We start from the raw sequence: 21,051 nt of genomic DNA, 5'->3' as shown, positions 1-21,051 counted from the left end.
ATGACTGCTTTGTGGTTCAGGCTTCAGGCCCTTGCTTGCTAGAGTTTGTTTTTCATTTGCTTTGAGGACAGCCTTATTGATTAGTTACTGGGAAAGGCTTTGCTTCCTTCCCATGCTGACTCTTCCATGTGGGATTGCAGCCCCTTGACAGNTGGACGACATTTTGCCCTGTGACCTCAGTTCTCTGACAGATCTAAGAAGAGCTCTTTTTAGTTTGCTCAGTATTTTTCTTGTGAGGATGGGAATGGTGATTTCCAAGGTCTTAAGGCAGACTGGAAACCCTCAGTCCCCTACTTGACTTTTTCTATAAATACATCTAGAAGTTTTTCCATGTCAGTTTCTACAGGTATCCCTTCTCGACTCTGGCTACATGTTACACTCATCTGGGGAGTTTACAAAAGGCTGAGACCTGAATCCCAACCAGAGAGTCTGATATAAGTGGGCTGGGCTTGGGTCTGGCTTGGGCATGGCGTACTCAAAAGCTCTGGGTTGATGCTAATGTGCAAGACGAGTTGAGAAACTGCTACAGAATGACTGAACCTACCCCTTGTAATAACTGTGTGCCATTCAATACACATATTTCTGCTTAACTGAAGATAAAGGACACACCCTATGTGCTCAGAGACCTTAGCCAGGTTTCTGCTCAGGGCTGTCTTGGCCTTCTAGATCTTCTTCTAAGATCCCAGCAACTCAAGCCTTTTATTACCTATGATATGTAATGATAGGATGACTGCTTTGTGGTTCAGGCTTCAGGCCCTTGCTTGCTAGAGTTTGTTTTTCATTTGCTTTGAGGACAGCCTTATTGATTAGTTACTGGGAAAGGCTTTGCTTCCTTCCCATGCTGACTCTTCCATGTGGGATTGCAGCCCCTTGACAGAAAATGCTTTGCAGGATAAATTTCTCTTTCATCTGTGTGAAGGCAAGAATTCCTTCCATGCTGCACTCTCAAAATGGTTTTGCCATTGTTCAGAAATAGAGACCCCTCTCCATGATGATTTNGATTTCTGCTTAACTGAAGATAAAGGACACACTCTATGTGCTCAGAGACCTTAGCCAGGTTTCTGCTCAGGGCTGTCTTGGCCTTCTCTATCTTCTTCTTAGATCCCAGCAACTCAAGCCTTTTATTACCTATGATATGTAATGATAGGATGACTGCTTTGTGGTTCAGACTTCAGGCCCTTGCTTGCTAGAGTTTGTTTTTCATTTGCTTTGAGGACAGAGTCTTATAGATTAGTTACTGGGAAAGGCTTTGCTTCCTTCCCATGCTGACTCTTCCATGTGGGATTGCAGCCCCTTGACAGAAAATGCTTTGCAGGATAAATTTCTCTTTCATCTGTGTGAAGGCAAGAATTCCTTCCATGCTGCACTCTCAAAATGGTTTTGCCATTGTTCAGAAATAGAGACCCCTCTCCATGATGATTTATTTTAGTGTGACAGCTTGAAGCCGTGGCCCACAGTCTCAACCAACGCCTCCTCCCCATCCCCCAATTAAACTAGCAGTGGAAATGTGTACACTAGGTGCTCACTATATATGTTAAATGTTGTTTTTATATGACTGTGTTAGTGACGGACTAGGGTCCAGCGCAGTCAGTGTGCTTTCATTTCTCCAACGAAGGCCACAGTCTGTATCTGTACTGTCCCCACTAAAAGCCCATAGCCAGTGTGATTACTGAGCACCTGAAATGGAGCAAGTGTGACTAAGGAAATTAATTNTTGTGTGAAGGCAAGGAGAGTTCCTTCCATGCTGCACTCTCAAAATGGTTTTGCCATTGTTCAGAAATAGAGACCCCTCTCCATGATGATTTATTTTAGTGTGACAGCTTGAAGCCGTGGCCCACAGTCTCAACCAACGCCTCCTCCCCATCCCCCAATTAAACTAGCAGTGGAAATGTGTACACTAGGTGCTCACTATATATGTTAAATGTTGTTTTTATATGACTGTGTTAGTGACGGACTAGGGTCCAGCGCAGTCAGTGTGCTTTCATTTCTCCAACGAAGGCCACAGTCTGTATCTGTACTGTCCCCACTAAAAGCCCATAGCCAGTGTGATTACTGAGCACCTGAAATGGAGCAAGTGTGACTAAGGAAATTAATTTTTAACTTAATTTATTTTTAATTAATTTAAATTTTAATAGGTACATATATGGCCAGTGATCATTGTATTGTACAGAAAACATTTGGAGTGGCCATGTTTTTATTCGGTGGTCCAAAGTGTTTCCGTTTTTCCCCTCTTTACCTCTCTCTACTTCTGTCTGTTTGGGGATGTGCTTTTTTCCTTTATATATCGTTATCTGGGGCCTGGTTACTGGTGGCTGGCTTTGACATTGCTATATATTGTCTCCTATCCATCTGTGTTTCTCACGCGTTTCTTTCCGTGCAGGCATAAACAATCTCGTCTCTCATCTCCATCCTACAGCTCCTCTGGGTGTGGTCATTGAAGAGTAGTTGATTTGTTCATATCTAAAGCTGCCAAATAATTTGAACAAAAATACTGAAAATCGTTACCAAAATTCGTCAACCAATTAGATGGATCTTCATCAGCCCGGGGGGAGAAATGTCTTGTAACTTGTACTANGACATTGCTATATATTGTCTCCTATCCATCTGTGTTTCTCATGCGTTTCTTTCCATGCAGACATAAACAATCTCGTCTCTCATCTCCATCCTACAGCTCCTCTGGGTGTGGTCATTGAAGAGTAGTTGATTTGTTCATATCTAAAGCTGCCAAATATTTTGAACAAAAATACTGAAAATCGTTACCAAAATTCGTCAACCAATTAGATGGATCTTCATCAGCCCGGGGGGAGAAATGTCTTGTAACTTGTACTAACTACATCTTCTATTTTATGTTGTTGGCACAGTTTTTAGAAAATAACTCTGTATTTAAAAATAACTGTTACCTCTTACATAGAGCAAAAAAAATCTACTTAAAACTATATAGAAGTGACATGACCGTATGGCAGAGGAAGAGACCCCAGCCTCCAATTCCCCACAGACATACAACATTGGACAGCTCTCCATGAACAAAAGCAGCTCTCAGAGAGCTCTGGAGTCTAATAAGGAAACTTTGGCAGCAAAGTGGAATACGAAATTGAGGATAACTGCACAGAAAGCAAAGGAAGAACAGTTTCCTCTTGCCTGTGTCATCTCACCCCTGAAGCCAGCACTGCTCAATGCCACAAGGGACCTCTCCAGCTAGAAGGAGCCCCCTCTCTGGGAAAGGAGGGGCAGAGGGAACAATCGGCATCCCCACCCCAGAGGGCATCTCCCGAAGAAACTATCTCAGTTTCACCCAACCCAGAGACCCAAAAAAGCTGAGATCTAGGCACTTGGGAACAGGGAAGAAGAACAGAGGCTACCAGGATCAGCCACACAGCAGGAGGGACCACGACTCCTGGTGACCTGCTCCACAGCCAAGCCCAGCAACTTCCATCACTAAAGTCACCTAAGGCAGACACAGCCATGGCATACCCCCTGCCAATGTCACCAGTTCCCCCCACGCCTGTTCTCATTTGTGTATATCTGCCACCTGTGTCCCTCCCCACTTTCCTCCCACAAACCCCCTCTCCAGAGACAGGCATGTGCACTGGCTGGCAGCAAGCCCAGAGCCTGGCAGCCGACCCCCACCACTTTGTCTTCATTCAGGTTTGGCACCTACAGATGTGCACTCCCATGTCATTGGCCTGATAGCCTGTCACTAAACCCCACTGACATGTGTACACTCATGGCAAGAACCTGCAGCCATGGAAGTACACATCAATGGCCCAAGTGCCACAACTGTTTTGGGGCCCAGATTCAGCCTTATATTATACCTATAGCTACTCCCCTAGTGTGTACCTGCCCACACCAGAGCTCTGTCACTGGCCTTCACTGCTGTGCACATGCCCTTGGGGAGACCATACAGACACAGGACAGCATGCTGACAGTCAGAGCCAGCACAGCAGCTGGTGGGCCTGGATCTGACCCAATCTCCTGTCACTGGCCTGCACCGCTGAGCTCATCTTGAGCTAGCCCCTCCAGCTGTGTACCTGCAGGCCTCTGACCTGTGTCCCAATACCAGCCTTGACTTCATGCACACATGGCAAGAACCGGCAGCCATGGTATTGTAAACTGATAGCCAAGGGCCTCACAAATACCAGTGTGCTTACAGTTGGTCCCTGCATTTGCTACCTGCTCTGGCCTCCACCACGGTATGTGTGTTTGAGGCCAGCCTCTACCATGATGCAAGCATGTGCAGCTGTTCTCTATAGTCTCTAGAGTCACCAGCAGCCCCAGCCTATGGGCCCCACCACTGCCACTAAGCCTGGAGGTGCTGCTGAGGACACCAACCATCCTTGTAGCCTCCATGGATCCACTACAGAAATCTGCAAGGACCATGCATTTGCCAGTGCTGTGGACCCCAGTGGCCTGACCAGGCCTGGAGCAGCCACACATGGCCACACTTGATGATGAGCCACATGAGAGAGAGGTTGCAGCATGCTCTAGCATGCCCCCATCTTCAGGTGAAATCTGTCCTTACCAAAGTTAATCAGGAAAGTCTGGAAGAGGTGATTCCGCCTTTAAATGTACAGGCAGCTAAGCAGAATTACAAGGATCAGTTAGAATCAGGGACCCATAATTCTACTAAAGGGACAGAGTAAATTTCCAGGGCTTAATCTCAAAGAAGTAGAGATACAGGAATTGCCAGACAAAAAATTTCAATTTTCCAAAAAAAATTTTTCAAAAAGTGTCCCCCCCAAAATTAAGATTCTCAGAGATATACAAGAGATTTGATAAAATAATGGAATCAGGAAAACAATAAAAGAACATGAGAAGCTCAGCAAAGAGATAGAAATGGAAAAAAGAACTGAACAGGAATCTAGGAGCAGCAGAACACAATACTGATGAGAAGAGTGCAACAGAGCTTCAACTACCAACTGGAGCAAGCAGAATTACCTGTGAGCCTGAAGACAGATCACTTAAAAGTATTCAGTCACAGAAGCCAAAAGAAAAAAGAATACAAAGGGATGAAGAAAGCCCACAGGACTTATGATATACTACCATGGGAAACAATCTCCATATCACTGGAGTCCCTAAAGGAGAAGAGACGAAGAAAAGTGTAGAAAGCTTATTTCAAAAAATAATGGCTAAGAGCTTCCCAAACCTAGAAAGAGATTGGATATTCAAGTTCACAAAGCTAATAGATCACCCCAAAATTTCAAACTGAAGCAATGTTCGAGAAGACACATTAGGTAATAAGACTGCCTAAAATCAAAAATGAAGAAAGAATTGTAAAAGCACCAAGAGAAAAAAAAAAATCTCATACGAGGGAATCCCCACAAGGTCAGTGGATTTCTCAGCACAAACCTCACAGGCCAGGGGAGAGTGCATGGTATATACAGTGCGCTGAAAGGAAAAGCTGTCAATCAAGAATACTTTCTCCAGCAAAGTTGTCCCTCAGAAATGACAGTAAGATAAAGACTTTGCCTCACAAATAAAAACTGAGGTAGGTTTTTGTTTTGCTTTGTTTTTTACCACTAGACTTGCCTTATAAAAAAGCTAAAAGGAACTATTCAAGCTGAACTAAAAGATGTTACTATATCTTTAAAACATAAAATTAGCCAACACAGTGGTAGAAGTATACAGTGTATTGTCAGACTCAGAATATTCTAATACTGTAATGTGAAGTATATTAAGCACTTAACTCTAGTGTAAAGATTAAAGGACAAAGATATTAAAATAGCTATAGCTACAATAAGTTGTTAATGAATATACTATATAAAAATGCATAATGTGACATCAAAAACGTAAAAGGAGAAGGAGAATGGAAGGAGAGTAAAAGGGTTGAGTTTTGCATGTGATTGAAGCTAAGTTGCTAGCTTAAATAGACAGTTATATCTATGAGATGTTTCAAGTAAGTGTCACAGTAACCACAAAACAAAACCTACATACAAGATAAAAAAAAAGTTTACTACTACTGAAAATGATTAATTCACAAAGAAAGACAGCAAGCAAGGCAGAGAAGAACAAAGGAACTAAAAACATCCAGAAAGCAATAAGATGTCAATAGTAAGTCCATATCTATCAGTAATTAATGTAGGTGTAAATAGATTAAATTTTCCAATCAAGAGGCACAAAGTGGCTTTATGGATAAAGAAACAAGGCCTGCAAGAGACTCATTGTAGCTACAAAGACACACATAGTTTGAAAATAAAGGGATGGGGGAAATATTCAACACAAATGAAAACTAAAGAGAACAGGGAAGCTATACTTATATCAGACAAAATCTATTTTAAGTCAAAAACTAACAAGAGACAAAGGTCACTATATAATGATAAAGGGGTCAGTTCATCAAGAAGATAAAACAGTTGTAAATACATACACACCCAACACCAGAGTCCTTAAATATTAAACAAATATTAATGGGGCTGAAGGAAATAATAGACAAAAATACAATAATAATATGGGACTTTAATATCTTATTTTCAGCAATGGATAGATCACTCAGACAGAAAATCGATAAGGAAACATTGGGCTTGAACTTCATTTTGGACCATACACAGAACATCCCATTCCACAGCAGCAGAATTCGCATTCTTCTCAAACACATGTGGAACATTCTCCAAGATAGATCATATGTTAAATCACAAAACATGGATATCCTTTCATGATAAAAAAAAAAAAACTCCCAACAAATAATCCAATTTTTAAAAGATTGAGATCATGCTAAGTATCTTTTCTGACCATTATAGCAATCAATAACAGGAGGAAAACTGGAAAATTCACAAATATGTGGAAATTAAGCAACAACCAATGGGCCAAAGATAAAATCAAGACTTGAAACAAATGGAAACACAAGGTACTAACACTTTGGAGATGCTGCAAAAGCAGTGCTAAGAGGGAAGTTCATGGCAATAAATTCCTATATGAAGAATAAAGAAGTTCTCAAATAAACCACATCAATAAGACCCCAAAGAATGAGAAAAACTAAGCCCAAAATTAGCGGAAGGAAGGAGACACCAACGATCAGAGTGCATAAATGAAATTGAGAATAGATGACAAACAGGAAAGATTAACAAAGGTACTGTGGGTTTTCTGTAAAGAAACAAAATTGGCAAACCTTTAGGTATAATTTAAGGGAAAAAAATAGGGGACTCAAATAAATAAAATCAGAAATAAGAGAGGAGATGTAACAACTGACACCACAAATACAAAGAATCATGAAAGAAGCGTAGGACAATCATATGCTAACAAATTAGATAATCTTGAAGAAATTGATAAATTCTTGGATCATATGATCTGCCACATCGGAATCATGAAGAAATAGAAAATCCGAACAAACTAATAAGCAAGGAAGGAAACTAAATTAGTATTCAAAACCTCCTGACAAAAGAAAAGCCCAGGCCCAGATGTCTTTCTGGGTGAATTCTACCAAAACTTTAAGAAATAAAAATTACATGTGGTTTCCAACAGAAATTAAAGTCCCTCCATACGGATACTACCTCCCTCCACCCCTTCCTCTGATTCATCAGTCCTACCCAGATTAGCCCCGTTCACATCCGGTCCCTTTTCCAGTTTCTAGCGATTGCTGCATGAAGTAATCTAGAAGTAATGCAGCTCCTTCAGCACCTTCAGAGCTGGAAAACCCTTGCTCTGAGTTGCATGTGACACAGACTCAAAGTTTGAGGGAGCTATCAAGTCACACAAGAAAGAGCAAACACCTCAAAATTTAGAAATAACCAAAGCCCAGGAACCCACATGACTGCTGCAAGACCTTGCAATTCAGGCACTAATTCTCTTGGGAGAGCATTTTCCAAATAACAGTTTCTTCTCCATGGATGCCTGGGTGGCTCAGTGTGTTAAGCATCTGCCTTTGGCTCAGGTCATGATCTCAGGGTCCTGGAATCCAGAGGGCATCTGGTTCTCTACTCAGTGGGGAGCCTGCTTCTCCCTTTCCCTCTCTCTCTGTGATCTCTCTCGCTTTCGCTCTCTCTCAAATAAATAAAATCTTAAAAAAAAAAAAAAAGTCAGGAACATCATGCCAAAGGCATTGACTTCCTGTAAGGAGAACTTGAATCTGGAGATTATTCCTGTGTCTTGGATGACAGTTTTTACATTTCAGTTACTTTGTCAAAGGAAGGGCATTTCTCAGGTTTAACCAAATACAGTAGACTCAAAATACCGTTTGCTAAATTTGAAGATAGGAACATCTTTAGGATGTGGCCTCTTATGACACTCAGTGCTTCAGCGTCTTGACCACATGACCAGGGGACCCTTCCATAATAGGAATAGAGTGTGCATCTTGAAATGGATCATCATGGCTGCTTTCAAGGCATTGGAACTAAATTCTGTTAATTAGTCTTCTTCTACTTTGGCTGGTTCTTGTTAAAATCAACACAAGCACCTTTCGTTGCACTGATGTACAAGTAAAACTCATGCAGTTGCACCCAACTGACAAATTGGCAAAGCACTAGTATTGGCTGAGAGTGATTTGCAATACTTACCATGAGCCACATTGTAACATGCTAATGATATTCCACTCTCAGGTTCAAATTGGACACCTGGAAATCATTTAATGTCTCCTTGGAAAAGAGCTCAAAGGAACCCCAGGAGAGCTTCCAGATTGTCTAGGGAAACACATGTGAATATTAAACATCTCTTTTCAGAAGAGTTGCCCCAGATATTGGTTTATGCCTGTAAAGAAAAGTGTGGGGAATCCAGCCAGGTTGGGAATCTGGCAGGATGGCAGATATGTGAAAATAGGCAGCTAAAGGTTCACATTTGAAGTCTTCAAACTTCTTTTTTTTTTTAATGATTTTTTATTATATTATGTTAGTCACCATACAGTACATCCTCGGTTTCCGATGTAAAGTTCGATGCTTCATTAGTTGCATATAACACCCAGTGCACCATGCAATACGTGCCCTCCTTACTACCCATCACCAGCCTATCCCATTCCCCCACCCCCACCCCTCTGAAGCCCTCAGTTTGTTTCTCAAGGTTCATAGTCTCTCATGTTTCATTCCCCCTTCTGATTACCCCCCTTTCTTTATCCCTTTCTTCCCCTACCGATCATCCTAGTTCTTATGTTCCATAGATGAGGGAAATCATATGATAATTGTCTTTCTCTGTCTTCAAACTTCTGATCAACTTGAGAGCTGAAAGGAGGGAGCTCCATTGTTCCTTTCCACCCCACCCCCACCGAGTCATAACTACCACCCACCAAATATTTCTTGGTGAAAGAGATCAGCCTCAGCATCTGGCTCCTTACGAGCAGGGAATTTTTCCTGCCCTCTCGCCCTTCTGCTTTCTCTCCTTCCCTTTCCATGGTTGAGCTGATCCCCAGGGCCAGGCAAATGCTGAGTTCTAGATACAGACGCTCATTAGTTACACTTCTATAAAAGAAAGAATGATTAAGTCAATGTCAAATCTAGCTTGTCAGTAACAAATCTAAAAGTTACTGTCCCAGCTATCATTTTAACCACAGTCTCCTTGCTTGGAAAAAAAGAAAAAAAGAAAAGAAAGAAAAGCAAATTGAGAATAGTGCTATTTCTGAGCTTACATATGTTGTGTCCTACAGGAATGTTTGTTTTGTTTTTTGTTTTTGTTTGCCTTTTCCTCTGTCTGAACTCAACCCTCATAGACTAGCTGTAATCCTCTCCTCAGAGTCCCACAAGGTCCTTGCCCGGGACTCTCTGTGGCACTTTTCCAACTCTGCCCGGCACTGCCTGTCTTCTCTGCATCTTGAGCTTCCTGAGGCCAGAAGCCATTTCTGACGTGTATTTGTACCTCCTGNCCAACTAAATGCAGTTGTCAACACTGGAGCTTGATAGAGCTTCTTAGCTAATAAGTTAAAGTGTATATTCTGTTTTCTACATAACTTCTGCAATCAGTGGGGTCTGCAGACAGCTCTTAGCAGCTCATGAGAGGGCTCATAAAACATTCAGAAGTCTTGTGAGCCCAGTGTTAGACACAGCCATTATTCAAAATTAAATTACATATGCTTACAATGAAATGCATTATTAAAAAGTAATAGATGCTAAGAAAATCATCACTTCCTCATTATTTTACATTTTGCTAATACCTCCGCTCTTGAGATTATTCCTACTTACTGTGTATACATGGTGGAAATGCTGTACAGTGATGAGTTTCTACCCATCTCTTCTTGGCTCTGCATTCAGTGCTGTCAGCTTAGCAGCTTGAAATCTGCCATGGGTGGAGTATTTGCCCCTTGGACACTGGCAAAACTACAAATCAGGGTCCCCCACCCTCATTCCACTGACTGGCACAGTATGAATCTATACTGAAATCAATTCTCCCTTATCTACATTTAGTACTCTCATAATCACATTTTCTCGTTAACTAAACATGACACCAGGACTCTTTCTACATATGGGCTGATAATAGTCAAGATTTAAAATATAGAAAAATGTATTTTAGACCTAAAGAGGCACCAAACACCATTATATTGTCATACGGACTTAAAAGCCAGTATATACTCTTGCAATACCACAAGGTTATGATAATGGATTCAATTTTTATTATACAATCTAGAAAAAAAATCTCCATCATTTGAGCTCTCAGGTTCTCTAGAGTTAAGAAAGACAGGGGTCTTCCCTATTTTTTTTTTTTACTGAAGTACAAAATGAATAAAACAAAACATTTGCCTGTCAGTTCAATTACTATATTGAATTCTTTTCTAAGAGGGGAAAAAAAAGTTTAAATCCTGCATTTAGCAATTTAATACAGAATCGAGTGAAGCAATAAAAAAACCAGTATGCTACTTTATAGGATTATTTCTGAATCTGATTAATTCTCCCTCCCTTCCTCTCCTCCCCCTCCTGCACCTTCTTTGCTCTCCCTTTTTAGGAAAGCCTTTCTCTGAAGTTTGAGACACTGAGAAGTAAAGCAGATAGGTTTAAGAGAAGCCATGATCCATCAGCAGATTAGCTGTTGTAATTCACTTGAAACGTTGGTGTGGGGTTATTGGGGGTGAAGCCATGTATGAACCAGTTTGTGAACAGTCAAGTGCTGCCTTTGAATGTGAAGTTGATGTCTTCAGCAAGAAAAACACAGTGAGAACAAAAAGAAGCCCTGTCTTCTATCTGAAAGTTGACAGAAATTGAAGATCCCAAGAGTTGCTGCTGCCTGTGGTCATTTCCCATCATTCACTCTATTTCTTCCCTAATTAATTCCCTTTTTCACCCAACTTGATCTCTTCAACAATAACTCTTTCCTTTTTAAAATCTGCTTACTTAAGAGTGATGTGACCCAATTTGGGGTGACGATCTTGATGGGAGTTTTATGAACATCGCTCACTGTAAATAAAAGACATGGGAGAAGCATGGTTTATATAACTAGCTTTTAAAAAAAAAAATGAAGGTTAACTAATTCTCCCAAAGATACATCTACTCAACCAGCCGGGAACTTTTTAATTTTTAAAAATATTGTTGATCAAATGCCTTTCTTCATACAGGAACAGTGAAGGAAACTTTAGTAAACAAAATGGTTTTATTTTATTTTTTCCTCTCTACACTTCTGCTGATACGAGGAAAATGTGTACATTGAAAACAAAAACACCTGAGCTACAATAGAAGTCTGGGTTGGGGTTCTGCTCTTCAACAGGTGACTTTCAACAAATCGACACTTCCTAAGCCTCAGTTTCAACATCTGCGAAGTAGGGATAATGGTTCCATTACCTACACCAGAGATGATGAGAGGAAGGAAGGACCTGAAAATATTTTGTAAACAGCAAAGTGCTCTCAAATCATGAGGTCGCTGTTAATAGCCTGGAATTCGTCTCCTAGAGGTACATCACTGGGGAAAAGATGACATTGATTTTTTTGAGGGTCTGGAGAAAGATTGCCTCTCATGCTTTCTTCCATGTGACTGAACAGATTGCCCTTGAAAGTGGCCGTTTTAATGAAAATTAAAATGCTCAATGTGTATATAGTGTCAATTTCATGAGAGGCACCTTCTGGGTCCACACTGTGAACCGGACGGTAGAGAGGGTCACCAATCGCACCACCGACAGTGGGCATCTGCAGGGCCCCCCTCTTCCTCGCCTACTGGGTGGACAGGCACACCACGTTCTGAAGAGGAGTGCAGCCGTCTACTTCACACACGCCTGCCGACAGAACCAAAGTGTCTCCTGCAGCAGGAATGGATGGCAGGGACCAGCCATTGTGGGGAGAAGCATTTGGACGTGTCACTTCCCAAGATTTAGTTCCAACTGTCTCGCCCCAGAGGGGATCTTAGGAAATTGAGAGGTAATTGCCTTTGTTTTCGTCTTGAGTAGATTTTTATCACCCCCTTTCCTAAAGACTTCTCAGAAAAAAATAAGAAAAAAAAAAGCCCTTTGCTGCAAAAAAATAAAAGATGCCCATGTAGTAGGTGAGTGTTTCCTGACAGGGAGATATTTAGATTGAAAACATCCAGTGCAGTCCAGGGACCGCGAGAGGACAGAGCAGCCTCGTTGGTCCGAGCTGTGTGCGTGCTGAGGGTCTGCAGGGACTGTTGGACGGCAGTTTCGGTGAGGAACGCGAAAGTGAGCGAGCCGGCTCTGACAGCACCGCGCAGGGAAGACTCCGAGGGGTGAGCACTTAGTAAGCTGGCCTTGTTGCGGTTTCCGCTAGGACGGTTCCCATCAGGGCAGCATCGAACCAGCAGCAGACACTCTCCCTCCTCATTCATTACAGCACCGCTCATGATGCTGGGAAAACGGATTTTCCATTTTTCATTCTTAAATATCACACCACCCCTCTCTATTCTCTTGCTCCAAAGCTAAGCTTTCTAAAGCCCCGATGTGCATGACTATCCTGACCAACTTCACTTCAACTGCCGGCCACGGCCATGGGGAATGCAGCCACAGACACGTCCCGCCTCGCCTGATGAGCGCTTTCGCTGCTCCGTGACTGTGCTAGATGCGCACACCTGGCCGACTGTGCGCTGTGGTTTGCAACGAGAACACCCGCGCCATCGAGACACTGTAAAGAAACATCCGCTCAAAATCTCTCCAAAACGCCGGTAACGGGAAACTCCTTCATCCCTGGTGCATCATTTAACAAAAATGAAAAAAAGAAAATGGAAGGACTTTGATTCCAGTGTCTTCAAAGAAAGATTTCCCACACAGGCACATGCATGCACACACACACAGGCACATGCACGCATAGGCACACACACACAGGCACATGCACACACACAGGCACATGCACACACACACAGGCACATACACAAGGCGCACACACAGGCACATGCGCGCACATACACACAGGCAGGCACACACAGGCACATGCATGCACACACAGGCACACGAACGCACAGGCACATGCATACACAGGCACACACAAGCACAGACAGGCACATGCATGCACACACACAGGCACACGCATGCACAAAGGCACATGCACGCACAGGCACATGCATACACACAGGTACATGCACACACACAGGCACAGAGGCAAACGTGCGCACACACACACAGGCACACGCACGCACACAGGCACACACACAGAGGCACACATTTGCATAGGCATGTACACATATACACATACAGGCACACACTGGCACGCACATGCACACATGCAGGCACAGACACATGTGCGTACTCTTTAAACACAGGCTCCTGAACCTCAAACTTGATTTTTAAAAATCTTTAAAAATGCTTAAAAAAAAAGAAAAAAGAGGGTATCTAATAGTCATGAAGCATTTAGTGATATTTAGGTCAATTATATAATATGCAAATTTTCTTTATTTTTTTTAAATGATAATTTTTTAGTTTTGGGTTTTTGGGGTTTTGTTGTTTTTGGTTTTTTTTTGGTTTTTTTTGTCCAAACTAAAGAAAGACTGCCAGTTTGCTAAGCAGGTAAGCCTGGCTGGCTTGTACCAGGCTTTCTCTGTGAAACTGTACTTCTGACATTTGTCCTTCATTGACCTTCCAAACCAAACACACAAAAGCCTTTTTTGGGAACACTGAAGAAGAAGGGAGGGCAAATGCTGATCTCACAGTCAACCTCCTACGTTCCCTTGTTCTGTCCTTCCTTCTTTCTTGATCTAACACCACGTAAATTACTGTAACAATCTAAATGAATTTTGCAAAAGTCAAATTCTAATCATTTAAGGGCTGTTGCATTTTTAACCTTTTATTGAAGTATATTGTATGCAGAAAATTGCACATATAGTAAAGAAATTCTCACAAATATAAGGGCCCCATGTAAACAGCACTTCGAGAAACAGAATATTCCCAGCAATTCCAGAAACCCTCCTCGTGCTCTCTTCTAGTCACTACTTCCTACCAAGGGGACCACAATTCTGACTTCTAACAGCTTAGATGAGCTTTACCTACATTTGTAATTTTTGTGAATGCTTGTATTCTGTTTGGCTTATTGCACTTAACTGCTGTCTTTATGAGATTCATCCATACTGCTTTTATTACTCACATCGTATTATAGTATTCCACTGTATGGCTATGGCACAATCTCTTCAACCAAAGCCGTGATGGTGGATATTCAGGATATTTCCAGTTTCTGGCTATTACAATTAGTTACACTGTGAACATTCTTCAATGTGTCTTTTGATGAAAACATATGCAACCTTGGGGATATTAATGTTAAGAGTGGGATTTTGAGTCATGGAGTATGAAAGTGTTCAGCCTTAGTAGACACTAACAAACGGTTTCTAAATGAGAACCAACTGGCAGTATCTAAGAGTTTCATTTACATCCTTAACAATATTTATTATTTTTGTACTTTTAATTTTATTAGTATTATATTATGGTTTTAATTCCCATTTCACTAATGACTAATGTAATTGAGCATTTCTTCATAGGCTTAATGGCTACTTGGATTACCTTATCTGGGTTTTCTATTTCTTATTGATTTGTAGGAGCTCTTTATATATTCTGGGTATAAGTCCTTTGTCAAAGATATATGACTTACCTTACTCTGCGCGCTATGATGAGTTTCGGTGAATACAAGTTGTGTTTCTTAATGTGGCCTCATATATTTTTCTTTTTTTTTATGATTAGTACTTCCCATGCTCTAGTTAAGCAACTTCTTTTGTCTCTCCCAAGGTCATGAAGAAGTTCTTTGATGATTTTTTCAAAAAGTTTTTTTTTTCTTTCACATTTGGATCTATAATCCAAGGAATTGATCCTTGTGTACACTGTGAGGTAGGAGTCAAGCCTATTATATTTTCCATATAAACATCCACTTAACCTAACATCTTTTAAAAAGCATCATCCTTTTTGAAACTATACTAGTGTTATCCTGCACATTTTTCATAAACTGCTTTCTGAAGAAAATGTAAACAGAGAATATCACATAGTTCCTTGCCTTTTCAAACATAAATGAATATAATTAAATCATTTCTTTATATATCAGGCTCAATAATTATTGTCAATAAAGTTTAGAGCTCTTCAAGGAAAATTGGATTATGTAAAGCTATTGGTAGTTGCACAAAATGCCGTCCATGCTTTTTTAACACTGTATGTACATGTTTCATCATCTTTATCAATTGCTATCCTGCTCTTACCCACAGGATCCTAGGTGACATTTCCTGCTTCTGGAAGCACCAACACAGCCATTCTGATATGCCACTTCTAATTTCACGTGGAGTGGGAATCAGATGTTGAGGGTCCGGTGTCCCAGGCTGGGACTTTATTGAGGAGTGCCATTGAGTCAATGTGTGTGGGAGGAGGAAGGCAGCGGTGGGGCAGAGCCAGAAGTGGGGAGTGAGCATCGTCATATCAAGGGCCTCCTAGGACCTACAAGGTGTCCTGCAGTGGCATAAACTTCAGTTAACCCCAAGCAGATGGAGGGTACTGACATTCATGCACTCTCATCGACCATTCCCTGGATGCTGATGAACCCTGTGCAAGGCCCTCCAGCTGCGGGCAGAGGGCTAGCTGAGCTCTGTCAGCATCCGGCGGAGTGGGGGTTTCAGTCCTGTGGGGCTCTGACTGCACACTGTGGTACCCTTGCCCCATCACCAGAATCCCAAGTTTCTACCCACAGGGTGTAACATGAGAGTTCCTGATAAACTGCGTAAATATCTATGCATGGCTTTTGAATTTTGTGGAAGCATTTTTGTCCCTGGGTGTTAGCTATGTGTTTTGATAATTAATGTTCTAGGTATAAGATCACATTATAAATGAGATAGTATTCCACTATCTGTATCCCAAATTAATGAAATCTTGTTTTTAATCTATATTCTAGTATAATTTTGTATTTTAGCTCATGTGAATGAAAATTTACTCTTTTAGGTGTTCTTTAATGTATCCTTTTTTTAAAGACTTTGTTTATTTATTTGAGAGAGAAAGCACCAGCAGGGGGGTGGTGGACCCAGGGACAAGCAGATTCCTCACTGAGCAGGGAGCCCGACGCAGGGCTCCATCCCAGGACCCTGAGATCATGACCTGAGCTGAAGTCAGATGCTTAACCAACTGAGCCACCCACGTGCCCCCCCAAATGTGTCCTTAAAGCTAGCCTGTGACCCTACACTTTCCTAGGTGCACGTAAAGTCTTACCTCTAAGTTTTGTACTGTTTAGTGCTGTGTGACCTGTCTGGCTCCCACCACAATCACTGGAGCTGGGGACAGGATTTTCCTTAGGAGCTACCCATGGGGCTTGTCCTGGCTACTATCTCTTCTCCCACACCTGCCCACCCCAACAGGTTCAGCTCAACCCCAGCTTGTCCCTGGAGAAAGTTCAGGCAGGAAAAAAGAGAGTCCCACGAGAATGCTAGCAAGGTGTTGGGGAGAGGAGGAGGTGTGACTGCACTAAAACACACCCAGTCACGTCCACCATGATGAGGAACTGGACACTAGGCTGGCCTTGGCCTCCCCTAATCAGAGTTACGGTCCCATCAGCGGCAAACTTACCTTGAACCGGGTATTATACTGAGGACTGCACACGGCAGTTACAATATCTTCTTAATAACTGCAATTATCCCAATTTTACAAATGAGGACTTGTCTGGGATCACAGAGATAGCAAGCAATAGAATGAAAATTAGCAGCCAGCCCAGGCTTATTTCAAAGCTTATGTTCGTCATCCTTCTGTTCTACTATCTCTTGGTTGTCTGTCTGTCTGTCTGTCTCTCTCTCTCTCTCTCACACACACACACACACACACACAGCACAAACACACACAGCACAAACACATTCGCAGAGACACAGCAGATTGTACCACTGCCTTGGTACAGTAAGTTTTGAAATACTAATGTGGGATTTCTGTATCAAAAAACTAACTTTTACTGTAGATTTGATACCTATCCTTAAATCTATAGCAAAAGTTTGTTTCATTCTACCCAGGGAACTTTTTTTTTTAAAAGTAATGATTTTATTAGAAAAATAGCAATGCTCTCCATATAAATTTGGGAAATAATGATAGGAAAAAAGAAAGATCAGAATCACTATAATTCCATTACCTAGAAGGTTTTGCCAGTTTATTAAATTTCACTTAGTGTTTTGTCTTTTTGTCCTGTACATGTGTGCTTTTCCATAATTGGGCTCATTAGGTCCATAGAGTTTTTATTACTATTTTGTTTTGCTTTATTTTATACCAGGAGCCTTTTCCATATCATTAAACATTTCTTGAAGGCTATTTTTAATGCTATAAACTGCTTCTTTGTATGAATGTACTATAACTTATTTTGTTATTCACCTACTGGTGCATATTTTTAGCTGTTCAGATTTTTTGCTAGGACATAAATACCTATGAGACATATGTTGGCTCACAAGTGTTTAATCACATTTCTGTGTCTCTCTGAATGATATGATCCTAGGAGTAGACTGGCTGTGTCTTGGTGCATGGCCATTGTTAAGATTCTTGCTATGTCTTGTCAATGACCGTATTCATGCAGATGATGAGTAAACCTATGTCTCATAGAAGCTTGCAATAATTTGTACTGTCCACGGAGCCTCCAACATTCACCTTTGCTACAGCATCAAAATATGAGTATAGGGAATACATAATATGGGCTATAAAAAGATAAGTATTAGAGAACCAGGTAGAATCATCAGTTATTGAAGCAAAGACAAAATACATCTTTCTTAAGCTGCTGAAAGCAAAGAAGTTTTAATGTTGTTTTAACCAACTCTCTGACGCCATACACAAGAAAGGTTTCTATCTTACTAGAAAATAAAACTTAGGAATAAGACTCCAGAAGACTTATTTTCTGGTTTTGAGCTAAGGAAGTAATATGTAAAATCTTTCAGAAAGGATAAGAATGATGTTTCCCATGCATAAAATTTTTAATTAACTTCTTATTTTGGAACAAGAAAGCACACGATTATAGCTCGCATCCTTATGGCATTGTGACACAGAATTCATCTCACAACTGATTATAAGTAAAAAGGGATGATGAACATCAAGTAAGTAAATCTTTTCAGAATCTCTAGTGGTTTTTTCTTACTTACCAAACAGAAAAACCACATGTGAGCGTTGGTATTAATGCCAACAGCAGACTGCAAGTGACGATTCCTTTTTTTTTTTTAAGATTTTATTTATTTATTTATTTATTTGAGAGAAAGAGAGAGAGCGTGAGGGGGGAGGGAACGACAGAGGGAGAGGGAGAAGCAGACTCCCCGCTGAGCAGGGAGCCTGAGTCAGGGTCATCCCAGGACTCTGGGATCATGGCCTGAGCAGAAGGCTGCTTACCCAACCCAGAAACTGACAATTCTTGAAGCTTGCTTCATTCCCAGAATGTTTCAATCACTTCGGCTACTTTCAGTACACAAGGAGAGGCAAAGTTACTATGTTGTATCTTGGAAACACCACCAAGCTGAGTTCCAGACACAACCAGGAACCTTATGTTGGATGTCCTCACTTCCTGAGGCCAGGTTTCTATTTACACCCCAAATGCTTTGTTCAGTGTCCTCACTTTTGTTTTGTTAACTCTGCCTTTGTAAAGTGTAGGCTTTGGGTCAGCTCCCCCACCCCATTCAGGGTCTCAATATCCAAATTGTAAAAGGCGGGTAATAGCACAACCCCTTCCTTTACTGATCCTTCTTCAAAGACAACTATCCCTTAGATTTTAAAATTTTTACTCTTTTTCTTTATAACTTTGTCTCGTTTGTAATATATAGTTCACTTGTGAATGTTTTTGAACTTCTATGTAATTAGGATCAGTCTTATTTTGTTTTCTATTAAGTATTCCTCATAATTCTCATATTAACCCTTTGTCAGGTATGTGTGCTCTAAAATTGTCCCTTCTGTCCCTCCTCTTTTCATTCATGTGAGTTCGTGCTTCCTTCAAAGCCAAGCTCATACTCTCTTTCTTCCAGGGACTCCACCTTTACTATCTGGTATGAATGAAAGTATCCTTGGTAGTGGGTGAGAGGGGTGGAGAGTGGGTTGCAGGGAGGCAGATACAAGATTCTACACTAGAAATGCAGGGCATATGCTGCAGTTGTGTTTCAACGTGTGTGTGTGTAAACATGTATGTGTGTATATATGTGGTCTATATATGTGTGTTTGTATATATGTACATATATATAGCCCCTTTGACTGTATATATGTGTGTGTATGTAAATCTGTATATATATCCACACAAAGATACAGATTTGTATAGTGTATATATACATACAGACAGATTGACTATATATATATGTCAATGTGTATATATATGTATGTGTGTGCATATATATATGAAATATATATATATATATTTCATTACAAGTGAGAGGAAGAGTAATAAAATTTGGAATATTTGCTCATGTAGGAATTCAGGAACACTAGGAATTATTTGTGCCACATTTCAAAGGAAAGAGAGATACAGAGAGTTTTCTTAAAGCCCTTTTCTGGCACATGCTGCCATCTCCTGAGATAGCTCATTGGACGAGGACTTGAACTGGGATATGGAACTGTTAAGTCTTTGGTTTTATTCCTAATTTCCCCCAGAATCCTGGGGGCTTAATTAAAAAAAAAAAAAGAGGGAGAGAGCAACAAAATCCTTGCTTTGTTCTATGGGCTGTTGCTTTGCTTGCTAATGTGATGGACTCTCCGTGTTGAGGGATGTGTGACTCATCCCAGAGTTCTGTTAAAAAAAAATATATACAAAGCTTCAAGTACAGCTGTGGTCTTTGGTCACCCAGGCAGGTTGGATTTTCTAGATTTGAGAATTTATGGTTGAGATATATTCATTGCCTTGTATGCACTAATGTTGGTTTTATTTTGAGAAAAGTACATGAATGGACTGTAACCGTCTTATGAATTCAGCCTTGGTTGATAAATTCATTCAGTTCAGAATTTGCAAAGCCAGTATGTGTTAGAAGGAAACATTTTGAAACTGCTTGATATTTTATTCTACACTTGCCTAACCCCACAGATAATCTGTTTAAGATTTATAACGTAGCCAGAAAAGTCCAAAAAAAACAGTGCTTTCAAAATGTAGGCTAGTAATGTGAGTTATTACAGAATTGAGGGCAGTGAATTAAAATGCACACCATTCTTGCTACTATGGGTTTGAAACTATGAAGGACATCTTACGAAGGGTTAAACAAATTAGAAATAAAATTAAAAAGTATTTGACAGATCATTTTCTATCGGATGGATCTGAATTTTGATAAAGGTCAAAAATAACCAGGTGCTTTCAGACAGGTTTGCATTGTCCTTGTTAAGGGAGGAAGCTGGGAGCCTCCCCATTCCAGATGGACTCAGAGCGAGCCCTGAGGACACCATGTGTCAGGTAGTAGATGACGCGGCTCTTCTCAGGACACCCTCGTGCAGGGAGCGTGCATGTCACTGACACTCAGATCTAGGACTGAGAAGGAAGGGGTTAAATTATTTATGTTCTGAAGCCACCCGGGTCCCCACAAGAAGCACTCATGAGTCCCAAGTTCAGTCCTCCTGGGGTGTGTGGGCAAGCAGCCGGGGCAGTGAGGAATGTCACTGGATGGGGTGATTCATCTGAGCAAACTCAGGCAGAAACTTAGTCACCCCGGATGCTGGGTTCTCTTCTTTCTCTTCTATTCTTTTGTTCCAATCTGCTCAAACAGCATTATTCTTTCATGCGTGACGTCTCAAAAGCTCTGCATTTGTTCAGTTTACTGACAATAAGTATAAATGATTAG

General features: G+C 41.1%; 1 long non-coding RNA gene across 2 annotated transcripts in view; it reads left to right on the top strand.

The window, feature by feature from the left end:
- LOC117801943 overlaps window positions 1–21,051 on the top strand; it is a 63,102-nt gene that overhangs the window by 21,520 nt on the left and 20,531 nt on the right. Inside the window, exon 5 of one of the 2 annotated variants that reach the window (XR_004624815.1) lies at window positions 10,849–13,212. The exons of the other annotated variant lie outside the window; for it this stretch is intronic. This is a non-coding gene — a long non-coding RNA (uncharacterized LOC117801943). Of the gene's footprint in view, window positions 1–10,848; window positions 13,213–21,051 lie in introns of those variants that run through there. 2 annotated transcript variants of the gene reach the window in all.

Source organism: Ailuropoda melanoleuca, chromosome 4, assembly GCF_002007445.2.
Source record: "Ailuropoda melanoleuca isolate Jingjing chromosome 4, ASM200744v2, whole genome shotgun sequence".
NCBI classification, from domain to species: domain Eukaryota; kingdom Metazoa; phylum Chordata; class Mammalia; order Carnivora; family Ursidae; genus Ailuropoda; species Ailuropoda melanoleuca.
Note: the sequence above shows the minus strand (reverse complement) of the source record. Positions and strands in the feature narration are given on the sequence as shown.